This window comes from Mixophyes fleayi, chromosome 1 (genome assembly GCF_038048845.1).
Source record: "Mixophyes fleayi isolate aMixFle1 chromosome 1, aMixFle1.hap1, whole genome shotgun sequence".
NCBI lineage: Eukaryota > Metazoa > Chordata > Amphibia > Anura > Limnodynastidae > Mixophyes > Mixophyes fleayi.
Genome location: NC_134402.1, coordinates 189,245,643 through 189,254,603, shown reverse-complemented (window position 1 = coordinate 189,254,603; position 8,961 = coordinate 189,245,643). Strand labels below are relative to the sequence as shown.

Below are 8,961 nucleotides of genomic sequence, written 5' to 3'. Positions count from 1 at the left end.
GACCAACGATGGGTTTCGGCTCCTTTTTCGTGTGAGGGCTACCAAAGGAGCCACGATAGTAGAATACCCCAAGATAAAACGTCTGTAGCAATTAGCGAATCCAAGAAATCGCTGGATGGTCTTGAGGGTGTTAGGGCAAAGCCATTCCAGAATTGCCCGGAGTCTTTCAGGGTCCCTCTGAAGACCTGTTCCAGAGACAATATAACCGAGAAAGGGTATCTTGGAAGCTTCAAAGGTGCATTTATCAAGTTTGCAATACAGATGGTTCTTACAAATTAGAGAGAGAACTTCAGCTACATGAAGTTGATGAGACAGGAGATCCCCAGAAAATATTAAAACATAATCGAGGTACACTACCACGAAGGAATATAGCAGGTCACAAAAGATTTCATTAACGTAACTCTGAAACACGGCAGCAGTATTTCAGAGCCCAAAGGGCATGACCCGGCATTCATAGTGGCCATACAGAGTGTTGAATGCTGTCTTCCACTCATCCCCGGACTGTATTCTAATGAGGTTGTAGGCACCACGAAGGTCCAGTTTGGTGAAAATTTTGGCACCCTTAATACAATCGAACAATTCGGTGATCAGTGGAATGGGGTAGCGGTTTCTAATAGTGATGGCATTCAGACCTCTGCAGTCAATGCAAGGGTGCAGGGTTTCATCTTTTTTTTTCCCAAAAAAATAAATCTGGCTCCGGCTAGAGAAGTAGAAGGCCTAATAAAGCCACGTTGCAGATTTTCCTTGATATATAACACGGTGGCCTCGGTCTCTGGTAAGGAAAGAGGATAGACTCGGCCTCTAGGAGGAATTTTACCTGGTAGTAAATCGATGGGAAAATCCCAGGCTCGGTGAGGAGGTAATCGTTCAGCATAGGCCTTATTAAAGACGCCTGCAAAACAGGAATACTGGGAAGGAAGCATGAAAGCGGTAGAGTCCAATAAGGTATGGAGAGTCCTCAGAGGGTTGACATCTTCCCGAGCAGGCTTTGCCCCAAGCCAGAATTTGAGAGGAAGGCCAGTCCAAATGAGGTGAATGAAAGTGAAGCCAAGGTAGACCTAAGATGACAGGACTAGTAGTTAGTGGGAGGATGAGGAAGGAGATTTTTTTTCCCAATGTAAAGCCTACTTATAGGGAGAGTAGTTCGGTACATCTATGAATAAGGCCGATAGCCAGGCGGACTCTGTCAGTGCCGGTAATGACAATCGGATTCCTCAGACGAACAGAGGGAAGAGCCATTTGTTTCACTAAGGATAATGAGATGAAGTTCCCAGCAGCACCAGAGTCTAACAAGGCACAGGATTGGGCAGATCCAGAGGACCAATGTAAGGTGAGGGGAAATGAACATGTTTGGCCAAAAGAAAAATCCGGAGAGGAAATGAATGTACCTAGCCAACCTGTCCTGAGCAGGCTAAGGTCTGTCGTTTCCCGACCGCTTAGGGCATAATTTTGGAAGGTGTCCAGAATCCCAGCAATAGATACATAATTTATTATTCATTCTCCTTTCCCTTTCCTCCGGGGTTAGGCAAGAACGGACCAACTGCATGGGTTCGTCGGAGGAACTGGGAAGTTCCTCCGACGAACCCATTCTAGGAACCGAAGACCTTTCTCAGAACCGGAGGTCCTCTCTGTTACATAGAGATATTAAGGAGTCCAGAGTAGCGGGCAATTCCTGGGAGGAGAAAGCATCCTTTACCTTGTCAGAGTGCCCCTGCCAGAATGTAGCTACTAGAGCCTCATCGTTCCACTGTAGTTCTGAAGATAGGGTCCGTAATTCAATAACATATTGTGCCACTGAACGTGAACCCTGGTGTAGCCGGAGGATACTGGAGGCTACAGAGATGACCTGACCCGGTTCATCATAGATCGTCATGATAAAGGCAGAGGAATCATTCAGGAGGTTATCATTCCGCTCCCAGAGGGGAGAAGCCCAGGCTAGCGCTAGCCCCGATAAAAGGGAGACGATGTAAGAGACCTTTGATCTAGAGGTAGGAAAGTTCTGCGGAAGGAGCTCAAATTGAATTAAAAATCTAATTTAGAGGTAGTAGGTAGATGTAAAGCAGAGGAAGCAGAAGCTGCTTCATGCACCAGAGGTTCGACCGGGCCTGATCCGCGGCAGGAGGTGGAGGAGCTACCTGCAAGGCCTCCAAACAGGTAGCCAAAGACTGCATACATTGTAGTAATTGTATTTGTACAGCATCTTGGCGTTCTAACCTACCAAGGTGTTAGAGTAAGTCCTTACCTGAGGGTTCTCTATCGGGATCCGTCATGGCTGGTTCTTACTGTCAGGGATCTGCTAGGATGAGTGGGATCCTTCTGGTATCAGCTGGGATTGGCAGTACTCCTCTCAGAGGCGTGGAGTCTAACAAGGTGGAAGGTTTTCACCAGAGATTTGCAGCTTCCACCTTGCAGATCGTGGCCCTCTAGGGGAGTTCCCAGAGAGAGGTGATAGAGAACTGGGCACTAGAGGTAACTATAGCCACCTGATCGCCACTAAGGATTGGATATGGTGAGCGATGACCAGAGGCAGTACACTAGAAGAGATATCAAGCAGAGATTTCCAACAGTTACCACTAGGGAGTGGATATAGTCAGCAATGCTCTGCAATAGTTATCATTAATGAGTGGATCAGGTAAACAATGATCTGTGGCAGTTACCACTAACGATTGGATCAGGTGAGCGATGATCTGCGGCAGTACACTTGGAGAGATAGAGAGCAATGATCTGCGGCAGTTACCACTAATGAGTCAAGCAGGTAAACGATGATCTGCGGCAGCACACTTGGAGAGATAGAGAGCGATGATCTGCGGCAGCACACTTGGAGAGATAGAGAGCGATGATCTGTGGCACTTACCACTAATGAGGAGAACAGGTAAGCGATGATCTGCGGTAGTACACTTGGAGAGATAGAAAGCGATGATCTGTGGCACTTACCACTAATGAGGAGAACAGGTAAGCGATGATCTGCGGTAGTACACTTGGAGAGATGGAGAGCGATGATCTGTGGCACTTACCACTAATGAGAACAGGTAAGCGATGATCTGCGGTAGTACACTTGGGGAGATAGAGAGCGATGATCTGTGGCACTTACCACTAATAAGGAGAACAGGTAAGCGATGATCTGCGGTAGTACACTTGGAGAGATAGAGAGCGATGATCTGTGGCACTTACCACTAATGAGGAGAACAGGTAAGCGATGATCTGCGGTAGTACACTTGGAGAGATGGAGAGCGATGATCTGGGGGAGTTACCACTAATGAGTGGAGCAGGTAAGCGATGATCTGCGGCAGTACACTTAGAGAGATAGAGAGCGATGATCTGCGCCAGTTACCACTGACAAGTGGAACAGATGAGCGATGATCTGCGGCAGTACACTTAGAGAGATAGAGAGCGATGATCTGCGGCAGTTACCACTAACGAGTGGAACAGATAAGCGATGATCTGCGGCAGTACACTTAGAGAGATAGAGAGCGATGATCTGTGGCAGTTACCACTAACGAGTGGAGCAGGTAAGCGATGATCTGCGGCAGCACACTTGGAGAGATCCAACCAGAGACACAGGCGCTGCTTTCAGGCCAGGAGACTGACGAGAAGAACCAGCACTAAGAGGTGAGAGGAGGAGCCTTATAAAGGAGTGCCAACGAGAGGCAGCGAATGGAAGAGCGGGGTAGGTAAGAAAGGTGAGACGGTCACTTGCGTATGTGCAGAACCGCTGCTGACATGACAGCCGGAGGAAAGAGCGGAGAATCTGAAGATGGGTAGGCGTACCGGGGTGTGACAGACACATAGATATGTGCTGGAAGGGAGATCGGTGGCTTTTCCATGTAATATCTGGCTTCCTGTTACTCTCCCTGTCTGTTGATGTCCTAGGAGTATTATCCACATTTTCAGTGCAAGCTTCATTCAAAGGTGTAGGCGGCTGATGTATATATTTTCTTTTCATGTATGAGAGTAACTGTCAGAATGCACACATGCCAGACTCTGTCCTCTGAAGTATTTCCTCCTATTCAGTCAATGGTTATGACAGATGAAAAGCACACATCTGAAGGTAAATCGTGTACAATGGGTATAGTGTGTACCCATAAATCGGCATGCAGACCGGGACTTCTTTCCGTTCGTTCATGCCTCCATTCTGCTATAAAGTTCTGATTTTAATGAAAATGAAAGGAGTGACAAAGATTGCTGTGAACTTTTTAAAAAGCCAAGTGGAGTTGAGTTTCAAATACACAGGAGCATAGACATTGGTGGGTGGATGAAGGAAGATGGATTTTAAATTAAAGTTGGGTTTGTATCAACTACTGCGTATTAGCCTGGTGTGGAAGGCAAGGGGGCTCTACGAGCATATTGACCTAGGGTGGCTTGGACCCTTAATAAGGCACTGTTCTTAAATCTAAATACATGCATGTTTTTAAATTCAAATCCTCTAATGAATAATCATATGCTTTGCAATTCATATTATTAGCTTTTCTGCTGCTTTGTTATGAAAAATAATCTTTTCTCCGTACATTTCTCCTAGTAGCTCTAATTTGTTTAGTGGAGATTTCATATGGCGTGTATCAATTCAATTTGAACAAAATGGCTTGAATATTAAGCTATAATCAATTAGAATGTATATATTTTAAAAGCACACCTTCTATTAGAGGAAAAACAATCCATTTAGGGGCATATTTAAGAAGCACCACTTAATATAAAAGAGAGTTTTCAATCCTCATTACATTGGTGAGGATTAAACTATCTTTCATATTTATCAATAAACTTCAGCAAGGACAGCAGTTGCTTTAAACTGCTGTCCCTGTGAAGTTTTTCACTTACCTTTTCTCAGCCTCTTCAGTGCGAAGAGAAGGGTCTCTCCTGCATTTCTATGAAAATCCTAGTGCGCATGCGCCAACCGATAGTATCGGGCATGCGCACAGAGAGTTATGTCCCACTGCCAGTGTATCATGTGACGGAGGGATCACAGGATCCCTTCACACATGCGCTGTGCAGCTCAGCTGTTCGGCGCAGAGCTGTCTTCAGTGAAAGTTTTCAATTATGTTAATGTATGCCAGCTTCACATGGGAAAAAAAGCGTTTTTGTTTTTTTTTTATTATTGATAAATAGCGTTACTGAGCACTCCCCATACACTATTATGGAGACTGCTCAGTAAAACAAAGGGGCCTATTTATCAACCAGTGTAGCCTCCCCAAAGGACACTTACTGTGATTCAGCCACAATTTGGAGGATACTTCAAATTTATGATTGTTGCATTGCAGCAGATATCGTGGATAACTGCTGCTTTGCATTCTATTTCGTTTTTCTGAGCAGTCACCGTAAAATAGTATGAAGACAGATGCAAAGCAGCAGATATCTATGATATGTGCAGCGATGAATTGATCATAAATAACAATTTTGCAGTTAATGACGTTTTCGGGGATTTAACTGATGTTTGATAAATAGGCCTTTTAGCCTGAAATTGTTGCCCGAGTGTAACTGCTAGGTAAAGGTTTGAAAAATTACCACAAACCTACAACTGTACTCTTTGGAATTTGCTGTTAAATATTTGCAGTTATGCAATACTCATTGTAATTTCCAGGCTTTATGTGACCAGAGTGTCAAAAGTTCCAAATAAGGTATTCAAGTCTAATTTGTCCACAACCAGTTGTAGATGCTACAACCGTAAAAATCAAATATTTATAACAAGATGGACAGAGTGCAAATATAATATGCTACGAGCTTATTATATGGCTAACATAGACAGCTATCGTCAGTGAATAATTCTACAGCAAGGGAGTGTAAGCCACATGATGGCTGGGGTAAAGGTAAAGATAAGACGAGATAATGGTTGCCTTGCCACCACTTCCTGACTTTGAGTTCATGTAGTATTACAAATCTTGGTCTTTAGTAAAGCACAACGACCATTCATGCTCTCATATCTGTCTATCTTACTTAAAGCACCTGCCGTTAATAATTTAAAAAAAAGACATTTGTAGCACAATTCCATATCTTCTTCTAGCGATCACACCCTGCAGTATCTTCTCACACATACGATTTTGACTTTGTACAGACACTAAGCTTATCAGTGAAACATGCATGACCAGCATAACCTGTGACACAGACACACACGGGATCACATCCAGCAATTCTTTATTATTTCAGTCACACCCATTAAGACTCCTACACAACCTGTTTCATTCCATCTGAGGTTGTCATATACAATCTACCTGCTCGTGCTCCCAATCAGTCTTGTTGCTGTGTCAGTTCCAGCTTTGAATTACTATAGTATCTCTAAGGTATGTAGGAATTGTATAGCTGTTTTGTTAGGCTTGTCAAAGCTCAGCAAATGTGATAGTTATAGTTTCATTTGTCATTAAATAGTTGTCAGGAAATATATATTTTTATATAATATAATGCATGAATGCACACTGATAGTGGTTCCCATTATCAATCACTTATCACCCTACTACATGCTACTGTATATTCTCATTTTCTTATATTATTAATGTACTGTTATAAATCATACAGTTCAGTATATATTTATTCTCTGCACATAAGTGTGTCCATATCTCTTAATACTGTTACATGTCACATCTTATAATGCCAGCCTTGCTGTTACACCAGTTTTGCCCCATGTGTACTTGCAGTGAAAGATTCCATGTTGAATGTTTCCTATTTTGTAATGTCAAGAATTTTTTCCAATGGGCAAAAAATTCAGCAGTGACTATTCTTGGTGGAACAACAGCCTGCAGTGTTTAAGTATTTATTGTTATGCAATATTGTGGGTGCAACTTTAATTGAGTTGTGTCTGTACTTGTGCCTGTTTTATTTGAAAGGCCACATACATGTACTTTACAGGAGAACATAGCACAAAATACTTAACAATAGCCAAATGTGCACAGAAAATGGCCACTATTCTTCTATTCCTCAGCATACCAAGCCAACAGTCTCATTAACATACTGAACATAGCAAATAGCTACCATCATAATACCCAGCATGTTTTTCCCACTACACAAGTAGACAACAATTATTTTCTTATGCTGTCAATATGAGGACTTATCCTATAATTTACATGTGTAGAGGGTAAACCTCTATTGCTTGCCAAATTTTGTACAGACAGCTCCTCCAATTGTAAGCCATTTACATTACCAAGTTATCTCATTTGGTAGTTATATATTACACAGAAATAACCCCCATTGCCTGCCATCTGTTACAAAGAGATACTCCATGGCCAGCCATAAATATTAAACCCTATTGCCAGCCATATATTAGAGAAATTCAGCCCCCAATGCAGTCTAGCCACATACAACAAATAAGTGGCACAACACAATCTAAAGACTGTCTCCATTTATTGCTATCTATAAAAATATAATTAAAGAAAATATGTATATATATTTAAATTAAAATAAAAACTTCCCCCAAATCCATAATTTACTGTTTTAATTAACTCCCAAATACAAAGGGAATCTTTTGTCTTTGTTTTGCAAGTTGTCAATAGGAACTAATAACAAAAACTCAAATACAGCATTGCAAGTTAATTCATTCTTGTTATAGGTCCTAGTGGAGCAGCAACATGAATGAATGAACTTAATCTCAAGGGGTCAATATGCAGAGTGGTTTTCCTACTCTCCAGCCAATTGGATGTGAGCCTATTAGATTGACTGATCATGTATTGACCCCTACATTCATACTCGTCATGGTTCTGCAGTTGGTGAGGAGACTGCTTCAGGAAAAAAGATGGAAAATACTTTTTCTATGTTATGCAGATTTTTCTTTCTTACGTACTATTGTGGAACTACATGTACCAGTGGGCCCTGGTTGCCAGAGTATGTTGATACTTACAGATCCACAAATCCCATCATGCTCTGGCAGCCACTGGCAGCCATTGACATGCTGACACTTCTAGTTCTACAATCACCAGCATGCCCAAGCATCCAATGGCCATCAGGCCTTACTAGGCTTCTAGTTCCACAATAATACTTAATATATTTTTCAAATCAGTCTATGACAATAGCACCCTTTGCATAAGGGGTACCAGGAAGGGCCCTAGTGCTATTCCACAAGGCGCTGTTTGTCCTGTTCTTTGAGGGGCTCAGTTTCCCTGGGGATATAAGTTTCATACTGACATGGTGTTCCTGTGTAATAGGAAAAATGTGACCAGACTAGCCTCGCATATCCTGGTGTGGGTCACCTTTTTACATGGGAACCCAATGCTCGTTGTCCTCATGCTTTAGTGGTGACTATGATTGCTGTATCTTTAATGCGGCTTACTATAAATATAGATCATATAGAATAATTTGCAATTTCAAGTATAGTTTTATTTTTATTTTTTAAATTAGTGTGGACATCACTTTTATCAACCCTTTATTGTCAGGGGTCCTAACCAAATTTTCACTTCATGCATTTTTTTGCATTTTAAGCATGTTATGGCTTGCCAAGAATCACTTTATGGGGGTAAACAGCAAACAAAACATTTACAATTAAATTGCATTCACCCTATAAACATAAAAAAATATGTGTGCTTTATTAGAGCCTTTCCTATTTGTTTGGGCTACTGCATTTGTGTCTGTATGTTAACCTGCACTCTAGGTTCTCTGCTGCACTGCGCCATATGCAGACAAAGGGAACATATAAATTGAAGGTTCTTTACTAAACCTCTGTTTATTGTAACACCATAAATCACTGTAATATATGCAGTGTATCTTAGGACAGGAGTATGTAGTTGCGTAACCATTTTAGGTTCACATAATTATTAGTCAGATGATAGCCATGATATGCACAGTAGGAGCTAGTCAGATGACATCCAGCTAAATACATGAGCAGGTAATGAGACAGAAACAGGTTCAGGTCTACAGTACAGTTAAACATAACAAGTATCAATAATCTGAAAACATGTCAGACCTAAATGGCTTATATAGGTAGATAGTACAATAAACGTGAATAGTGTTCAGATACCTTTTACCTGGGGTTCAGGTCATAGACAGATG

General features: G+C 41.9%; 1 protein-coding gene across 1 annotated transcript in view; it reads left to right on the top strand.

Annotated features, from left to right (window-relative positions):
- Positions 1-6,155: 6,155 nt before the first annotated feature.
- The window catches only part of ACER1 (alkaline ceramidase 1), a 71,251-nt gene continuing 68,445 nt past the window's right edge, over positions 6,156-8,961 (top strand). The window contains exon 1 of the mRNA XM_075204668.1: positions 6,156-6,269. The gene's annotated coding sequence lies outside the window, so the exon portion shown is untranslated. The remainder of the gene's footprint in view (positions 6,270-8,961) is intronic.